This window comes from Catharus ustulatus, chromosome Z, assembly GCF_009819885.2.
Source record: "Catharus ustulatus isolate bCatUst1 chromosome Z, bCatUst1.pri.v2, whole genome shotgun sequence".
Classification (NCBI taxonomy): domain Eukaryota; kingdom Metazoa; phylum Chordata; class Aves; order Passeriformes; family Turdidae; genus Catharus; species Catharus ustulatus.
In genome coordinates this window covers 27393467-27414093 of record NC_046262.2, presented here as the reverse complement: position 1 = coordinate 27414093, position 20627 = coordinate 27393467, and the positions used below count along the sequence as shown (strand labels likewise).

The following is a 20627-nucleotide window of genomic DNA, read 5'->3' as shown; positions in this document are numbered from 1 at the left end:
TCTGCCGTGTGTACAGTATCACGCCAGACAGCTGATTTCAAAGAGAGGCGCCGTTTTTGCTGCAGCCAGTGATTCTCTGTGGGGGAGGTGCCAGCCTTCTCTTACTGTGTTTTAACTGTGCATTGTAGTGAGATATTAGAGTAACTTGCTGTGGAAATATGGGCTCCCAGCATTCTAATTTGAAAAAGAGCGTGGCTTCACAAATTAGAGAACTTTTAAAGATTGCAAATGTGAATATTACTAACAGAAAACTAGAACGCTTTGCTAAGTGGCTGTCTGTAGAAAGAGCTGATCTTAATTTGGAAGATATGAATTCGGTTTTATTTTGGAATGAAATTGGAGATTTATTAACTTTAAAAGTCGAAAATGGGGATAAAAAAAGCCTTAATGTTCATCCCAATATTTTTGCAAATTAGAAAACTGTTACTTCAAACAGAAAATAACAGCCAGCCACAGCAAACTGCTTCAGAGGCAACCAGTTCTTGTATCTGTCCCTCTGCATGTGTTATTCCCTCTTCACCTAAGAAATCTGATGCCTCTGTCTCTCTAACTCAGGCTATCAGCCACGTGTCTCCTGCTGAAAGCAGACCCCAAAATGGCTCCAGCCACATGGCTCTCAACTCTTCTTCTTCCCATAATGCTCCTTCTCCTCTGCTAACACCCTCAAACCCTTCCCCAAACTCATCCTCACCTCTGGGTTTTCAGGGCAATTCTCACTCTATTCAGGTTTTGCCATCCCTTCCCCCAAGCTATCAAGCTAGCACAGAGTGGGGTGGGGGTGGGTGTGGGAGAACTGGTTCTACAGGTTCTATGGGCCCTCTCTCTGAGATAAGGCCCTCAGCTCCGCCCATCGCTCAGAACACTGTCTCTGTGGAGGCACATAAGCAACAGATAACACAGCCCAGAGCAGAGGGAGGAGTAGTGCCTATCCCTAAAACCCTAGATCTGGAAACTCAGATTCCGTCTGTGGCTCCTGTCATTTATATGGGTAGGAGAAATGGCAGGAGAACATATCAGCCACTACCATACCAAGATAAAAAGGAAATTTGTAAGGTTCAAAGAGAATTTGGCAGACACAGTGAAATGTTTAAAGGATTTTTAAGAGCAACATTTAGTTCTCATGAGATGGTACCTAATGATATTAAGGATTTATTCAGATGTTTACTTTCAGCTTCGGAATTCGAATTGTGGGAAAGCATTTGGAAAAGATCTTTAAGAGTACTTTTGCAGGAACTACAACAAAGCCCAGAAAGTGCAAAAGATGAGGATGATAATGATATTACACAGGAACACCTAACAGGAGAGGGAGAATTTGAGAACCCTGATAAACAGGCACGTTTATTAACTAAATTTGTTTTGGATAAGATCTCTCTAGCAGCAGAAAAAGCTTTCAATCAATTACCTACTGTTGAAGTTACAGGTAGTTATGTTAATATTAAACAGTTTCCTTCAGAAAGTTTCTTGCAGTTTCTGGATCGCCTCCGTGCTCAGGTGGAGAGACAAGTCTCAGACCCAAAGGTGCAGGCAGAGCTACTAAAGGAGATGGCTCAGAAAAACGCTAATGAATCATGTTGCAGGGTCATACTTAGTCTTCCCCTCGACCCACCACCTAGCTTAGCACAGATGATAGAAGCCTGCACCAGAAAAGCAGAACTGTTCAGTGCACCAGAGAGGAATCCAGGACCAGCACACTCACGATCTGCAGCAGCTATGACACCAGGACCAAGGAAGCAACCGGTACCACCACAGCAGCTGCAGCATATCACCTGTTTCCAGTGCAAGAAAACAGGACACTATGCAAGGGACTGCCCACACAGCCAGAAACAGAAGACCAACAAACAAAAAAACTAGGTGTACAGCGCGTACCCGCCATAAATATCATCACGCGCGAAGATATAAATACTGCGGGTTCCACACGGGAAAAAACCTCTCTCTTTAAAACTAAGGGGGAGGACGGGACAAATGGTGTGGGGATTAATGATAGCATAAATGTTAAATATTCAATTGGCAAGGGTTGGACGCCTTTTGGTCGTCTCAATCTTAAGACCACTAAAGGTGTTTGTTTTATGTCAACAGAGTGGACAGCAATTACAGTGGATCTGTCTAGCATTTCACTGGACCTGACGTTGTTGCATTTGGAACTGCGCTGTGAGTATTTAGTTATGGGGGACACAGCCCACACACCCTTGGAGATGGAATTACTTCCATTATCCAAGAAGGAAAATGTCTCAGGTTTCGTTCTCTTAGCACGCTGCTCACAACCACCTTATCACCTGAACGAGGGGCAAATCCTCACCCAGGCCATTCCTGTTCCAAAGGAAATCACAGCAGAAGGAAAATCACCTGAAGTCTATTGGGCAGAGGTGGTGGGTGAGGAAAAACCCTCTCTGGCATGCAATCTGACCCATGGTTCAGACCATCTCCATGTGGAGGGGGTGCTGGACACAGGGGCAGATGTGACGATCATACCTGAAAGGATGTGGCCGTCACAATGGGAATTACAACCCGTGGCAGGCAAAATCCAAGGTATAGGAGGAATCAAATTGGCAAAAATATCAAAAAGCATTGTGCAAATTGAGGGGCCAGATGGAAAAATAGCCAGTGTCCGTCCGTTTGTTACAGACTATAAGTGCCCCCTGTGGGGAAGAGATACCATGTCTCAGTGGGGAATGAAAATGGTAATTCCCAAAAGTTCTCAGGATTTTTAAAGGCGGCCACTGAGGAGCGCCCTACCCACAAATTGACATGGTTAGATGATTCTCCAATCTGGACAGCTCAGTGGTCAATGAGTAAAGAAAAACTCAAGGCGCTGGAGGCACTTGTAGCAGAGCAATTGGCAAAAGGGCACATAGAAGAAACTACAAGTCCTTGGAATTCCCCGGTGTTTGTAATTAAGAAACCAGGGAAGGACAAATGGAGATTGTTACATGATCTCCGGGAAATAAACAAAATTATAGCAGACATGGGATCACTTCAACCAGGGATGCCCTCTCCAACGATGCTCCCTCAAAATTGGAAATTGGCAGTTTTAGATATTAACGACTGTTTCTTTCAAATCCCTTTACACCCAGCAGATGCTCCACGGTTTGCCTTCTCTGTTCCTACTATCAACAGAGAAGCCCCAATGAAGCGCTACCACTTGAAAGTGCTCCCTCAAGAAATGAAGTGCAGTCCTTTCATATGCCAGTGGTATGTGGCCTCATTGCTGTCTCCAGTGCGTGCTCAGAGAAAGGAAGCTATCATCCTACATTATGTAGATGACTTGCTTGTGTGTGCCCCCGATGACTCTATACTCCAACACACGCTTGACCTAGTGGTTAAGGTTTTAACCTCTGCTGGATTTCAATTGCAGGAGGATAAAGTCCAAAGGATGCCACCTTGGAAGTACCTGGGCCTGGAAGTCACTGCAAGGACCATTGTTCCTCAGAAATTGGACATTAATTGTAATCCAAAGACCTTAGCAGATCTCCATTCCTTGTGTGGGTCTTTGAATTGGGTTAGGCCCTGGCTAGGCCTCACAAATGAGGACCTAGAGCCCCTTTTCAATTTATTGAAGGGGGAGAGAGAGCTGATTTCTCCCAGGGAACTGACCCCAGAGGCAAAAACTGCAATCTAAAAGGTACAGAAAGCACTAGCAGAGAGGCAGGCTCATCGCTTCAAACCTGAACTGCCTTTCAAATTCATAATTCTGGGAAAACTACCACACTTACACGGTTTGATATTCCAGTGGATTGAGGGGCAGAGAGATTCGCTCTTAATCATAGAGTGGGTCTTCCTCTCCCACCAAAGATCCAAAACCATCACAAAGCCACAAGAACTCATAGCTCAGCTGATTCGTAAGGCAAGGATGAGACTGTATGAGCTGGCAGGTTGTGACTTTACATGTATTCACCTTCCAGTCAAACTCTCTGAGGAGGGAAGGAACTCTCCTGAGAGGCTGACAAAGGAGATGTTCGAGCACTTGCTCCAGAGCAGTGCCAGTCTCCAGTTGTCTCTGGACAGCTACAGTGGACAAATATCAGTCCATGCCCCGTCTCACAAGCTGTTCAATGAGGAATTCCACCTCATTCCTCGCGAGAAGCGGAGTTGGAGACCACGCAAAGCTCTCACAGTGTTCACAGACGCTTCTGGGGCTTCCCACAAGTCGGTGATGACTTGGAGAAATCCTCAGACTCAGCATTGGGAAGCTGATGTTGAGTTTGTGGAGGGTTCGCCTCAGGTAGCTGAACTGGCTGCAATGGTAAGAGCTTTTGAGAAGTTCTCAGAGCCGATCAACTTGGTAACAGACTCAGCTTATGTAGCGGGAGTAGTGTCCAGGGCGGAGCAGGCAGTGCTTAAAGAGGTTGACAATGAGCAACTTTTCAGGTTGCTGTCAAAACTAATCTGTCTGATTTCTCATAGAGAACATCCGTTCTATGTGATGCATGTGAGGTCACACACCGATTTGCCAGGCGAGATCGCAGAAGGGAATTGTCAGGCAGACTCCCTTGCCACCCCAGCAGAACAAGCACGCCTCCCAGACATCTTCCAACAGGCAAAGCTGAGCCACCAGCAATACCATCAGAATGTGCCAGGTCTGATCCATCAGTTCAAGCTAACACGGAGTCAGGCTCGAGCCATTGTGGCCACCTGTCCCAGCTGCCAGCTCCAGGCCATGCCATCGCTAGGTGCAGAGGTTAACCCCCGAGGCCTTGGCAGCTGTGAGGTGTGGCAGACAGACATCACACACATTCCCAGTTTTGGTCGCCTCAAATATGTTCATGTAAGCATTGACACATATTCAGGTGCAGTTTATGCCTCTGCCCACGCAGGAGAAAGAGCTGTGCATGCCAAACAACACCTAGTGCAAGCTTTTTCAGTATTGGGGATCCCTAAGGAAATCAAAACAGATAATGGCCCAGCATATGTGTCCAAGGAGTTCCTGGAATTTGTCCAGCAGTGGGGAGTGGAACATAAGACTGGCATCCCCCACTCCCCCACAGGCCAAGCTGTGATTGAGCGTGCACACCAGACGCTCAAGCATGTTCTGGCTAGACAGAGCAATTCAACTGTGTGGATGTCTCCACAGCAGAAGCTGTGTAAAGCCCTGTTCACTATCAATTTCTTGAACTGTTCATTTGAAAACATGAATCCTCCTGTGGTTCGTCATTTTAACAGTGGCAAACAGTTCAAGCTGTCTGAGCATCCACCAGTTTTGATTAGGGATCCAGAAACGTGGGAAACCAAAGGTCCCTATGAGCTTGTTACCTGGGGACGTGGTTATGCATGCGTATCCACTCCCTCAGGCCCTCGGTGGATTCCCCAGAAATGGGTGAAGCCTTTTGTCCCCAAACAGCCAGCTCCAGCTGAAGAAGAAGAGAAGCAAGTCGCAGTTGCTTCGAAAAGAAGACGCCGCTGGAGAGGAGAGAGAACTGACACAGAAGACAACCTTCCGGCAGACTCAGAGACTTTTAACATGTTTTAAAATGTTTGTTTTCCTTTTAACAACCTAATACCCTTCTATCTTCTTTTAAACAAAAAAAGGGTGAGATGTTGTAACCCAGTACCCTACTGCTTTAAGAATGGTATGTCCCTTTAACCCTGTAACCCCCGCAAGACCAATGGACTGACCCCTGCGATGGGATTGGCCTGAAGCCAAGGCTGACCCCGCCCCTTTACTGACCCTTAAAAACCTGAGCCCTCCACTGGAACTTCCTCTTTTTATCCTGCTCTCCCGCTCGGACCACATGGAAGCCTAAGAGTAAAACAGGATACCAACCCTGGGCTAAAGAGCCTCTAATATCTTTCTGTTCTACATGAAACAGCATCCCAGGCTGGCCCTGCAGGATATTTGAGGTGCAGTGCGAGGCCCCCAGAGTGCTGTTTCAGCTACTGACATGCTGCTCCCCGTGTCTTTGTTCTTTTGCTGCATTCAGCTTCCCACTGATGGCTGTGGTCCCATCTCCCACCCAAGGGAGGTTCAGGCAGCTCCACACCACCCCCACACTGCTGTGGACCAGGACAGACCACCCGTGGTTTTCAGAAGAGTTAATGAGGCCCTCTGTTCATGGTTACAACTCCACACAGCTCTTCCCAGCTCAGATTTTCCAGGACACTGAGTTTAACCCTGCTTCAAAGCAAAAGCCAGAAGCAAATGATGGCTTCAATCCTTGCAGAGCTGGATCTGCTGCAAAGGAGAGTGAAACAGGAGGAGCAGGTTCAAGGTGCACAACGAACTCCCATAAAGAAGCATTCTTTTTGCAGAAATTTGGGAGAGGCTCTAACTTTTATATTAATGGAAGGATATGGGTCCTAAACTTGTGGGAGGCAACCAGTTGTTGTATGGAAGAAATGCTTTGAAAATATTTGACTTCATGAAGAAGAGTAAATTTAATCTGGCTTTCTAGGAGACTTAATATTGGTCTTACTCATCTATCCCTAGGCTTTAAGGGTATATTCATGTTGATATATATTTACTAAAAGCTGTCTCCATGAAGACAAGAGCAGCCTTCTCACACTCCTTTTCTCACCCCATCTGTATTAGAGTGTTGTGAGTAGCACTGAGCAAAACCAGGTGAAAACTAACACACCTACCACTCTCCCCATCTCTAGATCAGCAGAAACAGAAACCTCAGTTATTTGAATGCACACAGTGTTTTACCATTATGCAAACACTAATATTTCTCTGTCTTTGTTTCTGAATAAAGAGGGCTAGATTTTACGTGTATAGCACAGCTCTGTGAGATCACAGTGGGATAGGGAGAGAAAACTCTTTTCTTTCATCACTTCCTTGGCATGTTAAACCAACCTTGTCTGGGATTAATTTGAGCCCTGACTCTGTCTCTTGTATTAACATCCCCAGCAGACCAAAAACCACCTTGATTTTAAAATGGTTCAGGCTAGTGATTCTGGAGGCTTTCGTTGGAACAACTTTCACTGATGGAGCTTAGGGTGGGCCCAGGACTTGACTTTGACTTCGCAGGAAACATCAGTCTGGTGCCAACACCATGCTGGTTGTTGCAGAACCCATGTATTACCTACTTCCAGAGCTGCCTTCAAATCAGCAACACTGATTCCTGTGTGTGACTGGAAATACACTGCACCACACAGTGACTACAAGACATAGAGTTAAACATCTTAGTCTTCTAGCTACTGTCATTCGGCTGCTGATAAAGTCTATTTTTAAACACTAACCTTTACCTGCAACTCCTTTTCAAGAGAAGGATGTCAAAAATGTCCTTCTTTCCTTTTATTCCTAAAGATGTGCTACTAGAGAGGTTATTATGCCTACAGCAGACTCTAAATCTCTTTAAAGGCACTTTTTTTTGAAAATAGTGTAGGGTATTGAATACCAACCATTATCCAGAAAATTTCTTTTCACCAATGAATTGGTGGACCTGGCAATCCATCCCTCCTGCTAGGTTATTCTGTGCTTTGATTATGCCTGTAGTCTTGCTTGGGTCTGAGTGCAAAGGTGACTGCCTCTGACTTTGACAGTGACTGAATAATACCAACTATCTATGAAAAAAAAAAGCTTTTGTGAATTTGGTTCCACCATTTCTATTCTGAACTAGCTTGTATGTGACTGAGAGGAGAAAAAAAGAATTTGGGGATTAAGCTTTAAAATACCAGAAGTAAACTAAATGAGGTCTGTTTTCAGATTATTTCTGCTGTTGAACTACAGGACCACAAGTAAGTGCTGTGACACACTCATCTACAACAACCTGAAATACTTCTGGACAGAAAGCCTACCAGTGGTGCTGTTGCAGGGTGGCAGGCAGGACTAAACCAGACCCTAGCCTTGTATCACAGCTTCACTGCAAACTGGCTGGGAGAAGGGGAAAGCCCAGGGCTGACAAAATGTAATCCAAGTGAAGCATACAAAGTCAGTCATGTGAAATAGTGACATCCAGTAATATGGCTGAGACTGGAAGTTTCCTCTTTTACACCCAGCGTATCAATTGCCAATATGCACTAACTCCAAAGACACATCTGAAAGAGGGCACGAAAATGTGCTAAAAACCAATGACAGGCTGACAAGTGCTGGCAGCTGACATAGTAGGGAGAACACCTTCCTGTCCCCTCATTCTTCAAGAGCACAAAAATTGATGTGATTTTTTAAAGTCTTCGGCTACGCAGAAGACTATTCAAAAGCAATTCAATTGCTATGGCTGTTAATCCACATCCCAGATGGACAGAGAAACAAGGTAGTGCAGTGGAGTGAATTATGTGTGTTTTGTAGCTATACAACTTCTCTCTCACCTGACCAGCTGCAAAGCCATGTGGTGACATGGTTTGTCAGGCCTTTCAGAGGACTCGATATTAGCTCAGCAAAAGGGCAAGTCCTGGAGAGTGAGGACCCTTGCAACAAGCATTTGTCCCTTTCAGCAAAGCAATGCAGTGAATCACAGGTGAGAAAGGTGCCTTCACTTTACATGTTGTAAACCTGCTGCAGCTGTTTACAGGTGAGAAGGTGTATGGCTTAGAAATGTCTATGCAAAGAAGGGACAAGAAGAAGCTGTCCAAATACAGCAAGCAAAGGACTTGGGGATTTTCTGCATTTGCTTTCAGGGTGCAGTAATACAGGCACTGAAAGTACTGCTGTAAACAGAACTCATTCATTTGGTGTCTCGTCTTGATGAATGTTTAAGAGCTGGTTTGATTTATTCAAAAGTCCTCATTGTATAGGTCATAAAAAAATGTAAATCTATGATCTTGATACCTCTTATCACATATTCACTGGGAGATACTAAAATGGCAGATGTCAGGATCCTGAGAGAGAGAGTAGCAGAGCAAATAACAGAATCACAGCCTTGGACTTCTGGAGGGCAGAATGTAGCCCCTTTAGAGATCTGCTTGGAAAAATCCCAGGGACTCAGCCCTGGAGAGAGGAGGAGTCCAGGAGAGCTACTGGGCTCCAAGTTCAACAATGGTCCCTGCCAACAAGCAGAACCAGAGAGGGCAGGAGGCCACGTGGTTGAGCAAGGAGCTCCTAACTTGACATAGACATCGAAAGGAGGAGTACAGGAGGTTTAAGGAGGGGCAGATGGCACAGGAGAATTGCAGAAATTCTGTGTGACTGTGGGGAGGATGGCTCCAGGAAAGCCAAAGCTCATCTTTAGTTGAATATAGCAGAGGATATGAAGGTAAAAAAAGAAAGATTTCTAAAAAGGGTCCTCAGAAGTAAGGGGAATCCTATACCCAATATGGATATGTGTGTATATGGACCAGGGATGTGATTGAAAAGAATACAGAAAAGGCAAAGTTGCTCTGTGCCTTCTCTGCCTTGGCCTTCGGGACTCCAGTCCCTGAGACAAAGGGGAAAGCCCAGGGCAATGCAGACTCACCCCTGATAGAGGACCAGGTTAGAAAACATTAAACGAACTTGGCTTACACAAATAGTGGTGTTGATAATGCCAGAGCTTTGGGTTTGATCCCTTATGGTCTGCTCACATAAGATTTGCACTTATGATCCATGTGGATCCCTTCCAACCCAGAATATTCTGTGACTCTGTGAAATCCATGGGTTCTGATGGGAGGCGCTGGATGCTGAGGGAGTTGCCTGATGTTGTTGCCTGTGGAGTCTCCACCAGTGAAGGAATGCAAAATTCTGCTGGACACAAATCTCAGCAACCTGCTTGAGCTGACCCTTCTGTGAGTAGGGAGGCTGAACTAGATGTCCTCTGTAGTTTTGTTCTCGAGCCTCTCATTTTCTCCTCACTGTTTCATTTTTGTGTGGGGATGGAATTGTGCACTTCTGGGTGTCCCACATGGATTACATGAGCTGGCTCCTCAGACACTGTCTCCCACATCTGCTGCGACAGCCACTGCCCCAGCTGTTTGGGTTGAGAGGAAAGGGGAATGCATGCCTCGTTCCATAGAAGTCCTAGGCTTGACTACTGTAAAGCCAGCAATGACAGAGTTAACCCGTGAAAGCAGGTTTTTCAGAGCACAGACTAGTTTCAGCTTGAAAGCATACTGTAGCTTTGAGGAGAGTTTTTCATTATTGGACAGGATCCAGCATCTCACCATCTATGTTACAGTTTGCTCAAAGGCAGGCAGATTATGAAGAAATAGAAGCCACATCTGTGTCAGCTACATTTATCCCATCTGCTTTTTATTTTATCAACTTTGAAAGTAAGTCCTAGTCATCACACAAACCTGTTTTATACAGATTAGTGCAGATAGTTTGGCACTGACAAAACATACGTATAGAAGTTTTTCCTTCTTGACAACACATTTAAAAATTAAATTTCCAATGTATTTAATTACAGTTAAAAGCTTTCACCATTTATTTCAGAACATTATTCAGTGCCTACAAACCTCATTCAAGTAGTTTTGTGTCTCTCTTGCCTGTCATTTTTGCAAGAGGTTATTAAAAAATATTACCACACCATGGTTTGAAATACAGCATGGGTTGGGTAGCCCCTGCTTTACCTTTGCTCAGGTCAGTACCACTACTGCCTGCAGGTAAAAGTAGGAGACTGGTGTGGATTTGGGGAGTGAGAAGGAATAGCAAACAGGAGATGCAGGGGGACAGGAAATACAGATCCACAGCACATGTTCTCCTTTAATTGAGACCTGCAGCAGGCATCACCAGTAACAACAACATGCAATTCTGTTTATAAAATAACCAGGTGCTTCTCTGTGATCTTGTTATGCTATTAGCCTAAGCACACATAACCTCAATTGTCTGGAAAGGAGAAACCTTTCATTTCTGATTTAGTTCTGTGGGCACTGGCCATTTGTTCCCATGCCAACAACAGTTAATTGATTTCTTCTATTTTTGTATTTTTCAGATCTCCTCACTTCCTGTGTATTTCTCTTGAGAAATCAAAACCTTCTAAAAAAGCAAAGGTTTTACTATATTAAACAAGTCAAAATACTTTATGTTCCTTCTTCTTAATAATTTTTCCAGTCCTATATCTCTTTCAGTTTAGAATATTTCTTTGCACAGTGTGCTGAGGAAATGTTGCCAATGCCTTGTATAATGACATTAATATGTTCTTATCTCTACTGGAATTGATTAATGTGTCAGATAGAGAGTTTTTGATCTTCCCAGGTACAGAGGAGCTGCATATTTGGCACTAATGCACAGCATGTTACTTTCTGGGTTCTACATGGCGTACATCTGAAAGCTCTTTTAAAAGCATTCTAGTATTGCTGTCCCCATTTTACAAAAACAGTTCAGGTGATGAAATAACTTGCCCAAGGCCACACAGCAGACTGATAGACAAAATAAAGTGAAGACTGTGTATCTTGACAAATTCTTTGTCCTCTAAGATACAGACTGCAAAAATAACTTAGGCCTCTTTAATCTAAGGTTTAGAAAAAATAAAGTGAAATGTTGCAATTAAGGAGGATGGAAGACCTTTTGATAAACCAGAAAGTGGTCCCTGTATGAAATTCTGTTGACATAATATCCACAACACTTTAAATAAAACCCCTAGGAAACATGCCAGAGCACAGCATTGCTTTGTACTCATGACAGTTTTCATCTGTGGAGTACACACTATCCTTGCCAGATCAGAAATATTTTCAAGCTTGCAAAAAGACAAGTAGTTGTATTATAGGCTCAAGTAATATTGCATAGCCCTGATTCTGTAAAAGTTACATTTTTTACTTTATTCACTATGATTACTAGCAGATGCTTGCTTACATGGCTTTGCATTAAGTACTCAAATACGTGTTTGGAAGATTTTGGTCAAAAAGTTGTTGGAAACTAAAATGGTAGAAGCATCTGGATTTGAGACCTCTGTCCCAACCCACTGTCCTCCACCAGGTTTCTTAAAATGTTGCCATGGTCACTTTCCTCTGAGACAAAAAGAAGGCCTCTGGAGAAGTAGGTACTGCTTACATTTTATTGCTTGAAGCAAGGTCTGAAAGAATAACCTTCACTGAGTTTAGATCTTATTGCAAGATTATAAACATGTTATCCTCATTAAAGAAACATGCAGCTGGGAGTCTGGGAGGTATGGATGAAGATTGCTTTGTCCAAGCCCCTGCTCGAAGCAAGTCAGTCCTGGCAGCTTGCTGAGAGGTGTGTCAAGTAACACAGGAATATCTCCAAGGGTGGACACTCCATAACCTCTCTGGGCAACCTGTTACAGTGTTTGACCACACTCTTGCTGTCCTGGTTTGGAGGACAGGTATCTGCTAAAAAACAGGCAGAAGCCTCACTTTGAAATGGAGAATCTAAACCCCCTCCCTCCAAATTATTATAATTTTGAAATCAAGCGGCTCTCAGGCAAAGATATGGGAATTAGGAATAACAGTTCTTTACTAGGGAAATTAAAATAGAAATACAGTATTACAGAGAACAAACCCTGACAAAGTCAGAGTACAACCTGACACCCTATCAGGCAGGGTGTTGGTAGCAGTCCCATTAAATGGTGGCTGCATCCTCTTGCAGGGACAGATGTGATTCAGTTGGAGCAGTGCTCCTGTAGAAGGTGCAGTTTTTCTCCGAAGGTTCATAATGATGTGGAGAAGTCCGGTTTTCCTCTGAAATCCAGTGGAAAAGGGCTCTTCTTGGTGTCCCAACTCTCAGTTTTTATGTTGGTAAGAAATGTTGGGCTCTTCTCCCTGGCTGGAGCATCTCCCAATGGGATGCAGTAATTTTATCAGTCACACAGTGGGACTCAATGGGCCATTAAAAGAAGATAACTCTCTGAAGGAAGGACAGATTGTGAAAAGATAAAGAACAATGCCCCACCTGGTTTCAATGGATGGCCCATTAGCAGAATATCTGCCGTGGAGATAAGGATCACTGCCCGCCCCCGGCCCCCCTCAACAGATGGTGATAGAATAGATACCTTTTATCACACTCTGTATTGTAACCTAAGACACTTGGAAAAAAAACCCCAAAGATTTTTCTCATCTTTAAGTGAAGTTTCATGTATTTAAATTTTTGTCATTTTCCTCTTGTTCCTTCAAGGGATGTGACCAAGAGAAGTTTAGCACCATTTATCTTTATTCTTTACCCACCATTCCAGTCTCAACATGGGTGTTAGGAGGTGGACAGTTGGACATCTTACTGAAGTGCAAAAGAACACTATGCTCTTCTTTTTCCATGTTCATCAAGAGAGTCACCACTTTGCAGAGAACCACGAGGTAGATTAGACTTGATTTCCCCTCCATAAATCCATTCCAACTACTCCCAGTCACCTTCTTGGCTGTAAATGGTTTCTAGCATTACTTGCTCTATCACATCATGGATGAAGGGTAGGTCCGCTCTTTTAAAATTACTTTTAACCTGTTTGATGTCCACTGAAGGTGATCATACCTCGCTTTGGACTTTACCACTGATTTTAGAAGCCTGGAGTACTGAGGGTATAAAGAAAGAAAGAAACAGAGCTTTGAGAACGTCAAGCTTTTCCACATCTCTTTTCACCCATGCTCCCTGCCCACTTCAGCAGTGAGGCCATATTTTCTCTGGTCTTTGTTTTGCTGCTGATGTCCTTCATACTTTTCTAACTGAAAACCTTCCATGTTGGTGCTCACATGTGTTGCCATATTCAACTAAAGATGAGCTTTGGCTTTCCTGGAGCCATCCTCCCCACAGTCACACAGAATTTCTGCAATTCTCCTGTGCCATCTGCCCCTCCTTAAACCTCCTGTACTCCTCCTTTCGATGTCTATGTCAAGTTAGGAGCTCCTTGCTCAACCACGTGGCCTCCTGCCCTCTCTGGTTCTGCTTGTTGGCAGGGACCATTGTTGAACTTGGAGCCCAGTAGCTCTCCTGGACTCCTCCTCTCTCCAGGGCTGTCTCCCTGGGATTTTTCCAAGCAGATCTCTAAAGGGGTTACATTCTGCCCTCCAGAAGCCCAAGGCTGTGATTCTGTTATTTGCTCTGCTACTCTCTCTCAGGATCCTGCCATCTCATGGCCACAGCAGTCAAGGGTGCCACCAAACATCGTATTCCCAACTAGTTCCTTCTGGTTTCTAAGTATCTGCTCCAACTAAGCATCCTTTTTTTTTTTTAGTCCTCAATCACCTGTGTCAGGAAGCTATTATTTACAATTTTATTGGAAATGCCTTGAATATCAGGTCTATTGGTAAGAAAAAGTAAGTATACCATCCTTCTTTTTGGAGATAATATCGCATAGTTTCAGAGATGTAGGTTTTTTTCTAACTGAAAAAACGCTGGCTCCAACCTGAAACACTCATCTGTAGTGTTTGCGTAATGCACAAATCAGGATTGTATAGACTTGGATATAGGACTGAGGATTACAGTGACTTATTCCTCAAATGAAATTGGCAGAGATGTCAGGTTTTCCACCTCATCAAGCAGTGGAATGACAGTTCAGATTGTCAGCAAGTTGTCTATTTTTGGAGCAAGACATATTCTCCTGGACTGTGACTTACAGAAAAACGGAAACATAGTTTTGAATTTCTGAAAGATTCTTGCTGCACAGATTTGTGAATCTGTACCAAATTTTGCTGACTCTAAACTTATATTTTTTACTATATAAATTTGCCATCTCATTATACTACAGTTAATTCATTGCTTGCACTAGGTTTATTTGCTTTTTATGGTAGTAGCTTTGCTGTGAGGAAGACTTTTATAGTGCATCCATGAAGATGTTATTATGCAGTGATAGTCTTTAAAATGGAACTCATTTCTGCTCTAGTCTCTACTTAATATTTAACTTGCAGTAGTAGTTTAAGAGATTTGCTTGGGTTCACATTGTGACTTTTTGAGAGAGTTGGGGGGAATGATGTAACTGTTTTGTATATAAACCAAAATGGAGAAATGATTTTTCTGCCAATATGTATTTAATAACTCAGTTTATCTAGAAGAGGAGATGAGATCTTTCTATTTCAGTGAATGCAAAATCACCAGGTGTGATGGGGCATTACCATTACCCTTTTACCACTTTTAGCCCTGCATTCTTGATTTACTGTTGGGTTCCCTAAGTCTCTTCCAAGTCCCTGCCTGGAGAATGAAATGGAGAAAGGAACATAACTGGAGAAAAGGGCTTAGAGAGTGGTCTTAATGCTATAAAACAGAACCAGCCCTGTGACACTAGGAGCAGTTGCTTGGGGAACAGTCCTTGCTAGTGTGGGTTCTTACAAAAAAATCTTTCATTCTATTGGCTCTAATGTTCTGAATCAAGGGGATTTCAGGAGACAATGCAGCTTTTACTGCCAAGTAAGACTTCAAGAAGTATTTTGTTTTTCATTTTACCAGTTTTCCAGTCTTCTTGCTCTTTTGGCATGTTGCCAGCTTCTGCTGAAAGTACAATCAATACTGCGCTTGTTCTTGCAGAGAAGGTGTCACTTGCTGAGCTTAAAGAGCTGTGTAACTTCCAAGTGCTTTTGTATTGCTACACATGTGCAACAATAGTCCAAAATCTAAGCCTTTTTCCAAGCAAGTAAGTTATTTAGAATAGAAAAATTAATCACACTTTCCATTTCCTTAGCTACGGTTATTTCCATTGTATTAAAACTTGGATCAAAGTCTATGTGTTGATAAACCCATTCAACTTGTGATTCAACTTGTGAAATAGCTTGACATCTCAAAAGATCTTAGCAAAAAATGTTATCAGTAAATGATTAGTTAATAAAGTAAAAATCTAGAATTAGTATCTTGACTTGTGTATGTTGTCTATCTAGACTTCAGTAAAGCATTTCACACCATCTCTCACAGAATCCTCACAGAAACTCTGCTTATGCCTTCGATGAGTGGACTCTTCAATGGGTAAGAAACTGCCAGGATGGCCATGCCCAGACAGTGGTGGTGAATGGAACTAAATCAAGTTGGTGGCCAGCCACCAATGGTGTTTCCCAGGGCTCTTTTTGGGGATGTCATGTCATATTTAACATCTTTATCAATTATCTGGCTGGTGCAATTGAGGGTCCCCTCAGTTCACAGATGACACCAAGCTGGGTGGGAGTGTTGATGTGCTGGGGGGCAGGAAGGCTCTGCAGAGGGATCTGGGCAGGCTGGATCATGGCCCAAGGCCAGTGGTGTGAGGTTCAACAAGGCCAGTGCTGGGTCCTGCCCTTGGGTCACAACAACCCCAGGCAGTGCCACAGGCTGGGGCAGAGTGGCTGCAAAGCTGCCCAGAGGAAAAGGACCTGGGGGTGCTGCTGACAGCAGCTGAACATGAGCCAGCAGTGCCCAGGTGGCCAAGAAGGCCAATGGCGCCCTGGGCTGTACCAGCAGTAGTGTGGCCAGCAGGAGCAGGACAGGGATTGACCCCCTGACTCTGTGCTGGTGAGGCCACACCTCAAATCCTGTGTTCAGTTTTGGGCTCCTCACTTTAAAACAGACACTGACAGAGAAGGGCAACATAGCTTGTGAAAGCTTTAAAACATGCCATATGAGGCCTCTGAAGGAGCTATTTTACTTTATAGAGAAAAGGAGGCTCAGGGTGCATCTCATTGCTCTCTATACTGCCTGAAAGGAGGCTGCAGTGAGGTGAGGACTGATCTCTTCTGCTGTGCTTTCAGTGAGAGGACAAGAGGAGATGACCTTAAGATGAGATAGGGGAAATTCTGATACTAGAAAATTTTTTTTCACTCTTTTGGGTGGTCAAGCATCATATTAGGTTATCCAGGGGGGTGGTAGAATAATAATCCCTGCAAGTATTTAACAAGCATCTGGATGTGGTGATGTATTTAATGGTTTAGGGGTGACGAGGTAGTGCTGGGTGGATGACTGGACTGGATGGTCTTGAAAGTCTCTTCCAGCCTTGATGATTTTGTGATTTAAATAATGTTTTAGTGTTTTCATGAAGAAAAAAGTACGTGGAAGGCAGTGAGTAAAGAACAGATGGAATGTAAGGATGATTTTACTGTTCAAGGCTGGTATGGAAATAAAACAGAATGACACCGTTCCTGGAAAAACCTGTGATGTCAGGGAATTGCTTGCTTACCTGCATTAACTAGTTGCCTGCTGCAGTGTTGAGGCTGAAACTCTCAGCTGTAGGAAATGCTTCAGAAGTTGGTTTTACATGTAAGATCTACATATAGCATAATATAATATTATATATACATATAGTATAGCATAATATAATATATATATACATATAGAACATATAGTATAATTCAGCCACCACCATGCTAAAGAGTGTCTCTTCTTTTCCTATTTGATGTGCTTTTAGTCAACTCCTGGTACACATTATAGAATTTGTATGGAGATGGGAAATGCACAGAAATCAAAGCACACAGCCATTTTCTTCAGGACTTCTGGAAATTAAAGCTGTGTACAGGTTACAATGTGTACAGATGAGAAACTTCTGATATTTCCTGTCACTGGCTAGGTTCTGTCTAAAGGTTTCTGTGTAGAGGTTAAAATCTGTGCTTTCTCTGTACAACAGAGATATCCCATGATAAAGCTCTTAAGAGTGCCTCATCACTTGGTTTCACAGACCCACAGATTTATCAGTGGTGTCAGAGCAGAGGAGAAGGTGCATTTCATTCATGCTCTTAACACATTATTTATAGTCAAGATTCATCCAGGCTTAGCCTTCTCCTCTGACATACTAAATTCTGTAGCTAAGAATGCAACTGAAAACAGCCAGGCAACTTCAGTCACTAACCTAAATACTTTCTCATGTTCTGACAGAAGCTCTGTCCTCACCTCTCCTAACTGGTACCATCTACATAGCAATGAGACTCACTGCCATGGAGCATGACAGAATGTTCAATAAAATACTTTCCACCTCTTTCTCTGACAGATGGATAACTTCAATGCCTCAATGCAAGTATCCCCATCTACTGACATTTAATATGACCTTAGTGCTGAATATGTTTCAGCAAGAGGAGTTAAAAGGTCAGGGAAAGCAGTAGACATGGATGAGCACTATATGAAAACATCTTTATGTCTTGTAAAACAAGAAGTGCAGAATTAGCCTGACTGTGAGTATGGATGGGTGTGTCAGTTTCTAGAAGATATTTCTAGGCAGAGGTAAAGTTCAATAGCTAACATTTTAAAAAACCTTTTAAAAACAGTTTTTAAAAGGACAGTTTTGGTACAAAGTTCTGAACTGGAGAAGTACCTTCTCTATAGACAGAAATATTTCATGAGTTTTAGTACTTACTTGCACTGCATCCAATTTTTACAGCAGGCAGAACAGTCTGAGAACTGATAGGCACCTAACAGATAAAGTCCATTTGATCCCTGATAACATTAGTTTTTGGAAACTGGAGTTGAACTTGATGGAGTTGGTCTCAATAAGGACTTGAGGATCCTCATGGATCTCTTTCAACTTGAGATATTCTATGATTCTAAAAACAAACCAAGGGAAGGAAATTTCATTGTAGAACAATTGCATTCAGGAAATTAATCATGGGACAGTGTTTTGCAGAGCTGTTTTCCTTGGTTTGTACTATAAGCAACTGTGCTTGTTTTTAGATAAATTCTGATTCAAGTCCTTGAAAACATTTTCCTAGAACATGGAATTTCCTCTTGGAGTGCATTGGATCTGGAAGCCAGAATACAAGAATTTGCATTTTGGCTTTGTAGTCTTCAGATTAATTTCAAACCAGGTGACTAAATGGAAGAGGAGTAGAAGTTTCAGAATTCTTAACTTGAACTTAACACGCAGATAATGTATGGGATGTTCAAGGCTGTTCAGTTCAGTTCTGCAAAATCAGATGTTTTCACCAAGGATACATCAACTTGGACAGATGATCTTATTTTTTTTCTTAACCAAACTGCTTTTGTGAATTATAGGTGTTTTTATGAAATGCAATCAAACATAGACACTTTCTGGATTAAAATTTCCCAACAGTATTCTCTGACCACATTGAACATCTTGTGTTGTCCTGCATGAGTGCATGGGGTCTCTGCACTTTCTGCCAAGCTTAGCTGGGTGGGTTGTGCAAGCCAAGTGAGATGGAGCTTTCCTGCTGGTTATTCTTTAATTATAACCTCCTTTCTTCAGAGAAGAAAGGTACTCTCTCTTGAAAAAGAGAGAGTCATAGAGACTGAAGCTATGTTTCACGTTTTTCTCCATCAATAGATAATATAAAACCCCAAAATATAGGTGTAGTGTATGTTCCCTAGTACTAAAAGTGTTCTTCATCCCAAGTAATCATCCTACTTCAATCATTTGACACTCATATTTGTGCTCCCAGTGAAGCATGACATCCCTCAATCATTTTGGTTCTAGTCTTTTCAGATGTATCAATAAAAGGTTGATGAAATATTTTCAAGATAAAAGAAAAGGTAGAATACATTAAGATACTTCTGTAACTTTGCTTGTCTGATCACAAGCACACACTGCATAGCTGCATATTACCAGACCATTTAGCAACTTAACCAGATTTTAACAAAGCTTGTGCAGACTTTATCATGTCACTCATTATTTCTCCAAATAATTTTCAACAACTTACAGTCCAGTTTAGTCTTCTGGTTTTTCTGTTTTCCGTACAGCCCAGATAGAGCAGCACTCATAATGTCTGAGGTTGGATAGCCACACCAAATTAGAACAGTCTGATCTTTCCCTGCTTTTTCTACTAGGCTCAAAGGACCTCAGGACAAAATAATACTCGTTTAATTTAGGTGTGACTGAACTATTAGATGTAGTACAGCAGTTACACTTTATCATTATTAAATACGTCTGTGAGGCAAACATTGGAGAGAAATGGTGGTGCTTGTGCTACCAAAGTTACATTTGCACTTCTCTCATCACCATCAGTCTGTGCACTATCACTATAGGCTGTGCAAAATTTTCACAAGGGATCCCTTTGCTCTCCTCCACATTTGGACCCAATCTACGCCTGATCTGGTGCTTCAACAACAAAGTTAGACCTTACCTTAGAAGGCACCCGAGTGCCTTCCAGGCATATGTCTGTCCTAGAAGAAAACTCAAAGTATGTGATGTCAGTGGATGGAGATTTTCTGATTGTTTGTTACTGCTTCTCAGAACAGACATCACTGACTTTTAGGTTTTCTGTTGCATAGACTATGGAAAGGCTGCTTGGTCTAGCTTTGTGCTGTAAATATCATTCCCTTGAGCAAAACTAGCAGATAGCTGCAGTATGTTGGAGATTTGTTTTAGTACTTTCTGCCTCCAAACATGAGGAAAGTTATGTTCATTGTGATCATGAGGACACAGACAAAAAATATATCGAACATGCTATTCAGGAAGAACCTGAGCACATCACTGTAGCAGGAATTGCATTAAAGATGACAAATAAGTAAAGTAAACCAAAGTTTAAAGTTCTGTGTTATCTGCTCACTGAAAGCTGTTTGAGCTCAGTACTACACAGAAGTGCTGAATTACTGGGAAGAGTAAAAACCCAAACCAAATCACCTTTGCAGAGCAAGGTAAGTTCTGAAAAATATGTTCAGACAATCTCTAAAAAGTAAAGGTTCAGACTACAGAGCAAAAAGAAACCTGTGATAATTGTATGATGTAAAGAAGTGAAGAATGCCTTTTAGACATTTCAGACTAGTGCAAACAAAGATCATGCAGGGTAGGTCTCTAGATTAGTTTACCTTGACTTACACATTGCAAAACCAGGACTCAGAAGGAATGTGTAGTAAGTTCTATCAACTAGGTTTTAAGGGAAAAATCATCAACAGTAAGAAAAGAAAGGAGGTTTTCTCTAGAGCAACTAATATACAAAAATTAAGTGTGGAGAGCAAGCTACATGTTCATTCTAAGTCAACCTTTATTTTGTAAGGCCAA

At 42.6% G+C, this 20627-nt stretch overlaps 1 long non-coding RNA gene across 3 annotated transcripts in view; it reads left to right on the top strand.

Annotated features, from left to right (window-relative positions):
• LOC117010785 overlaps positions 1-20627 on the top strand; it is a 118502-nt gene that overhangs the window by 62256 nt on the left and 35619 nt on the right. The gene's annotated exons all lie outside the window — the stretch shown is intronic.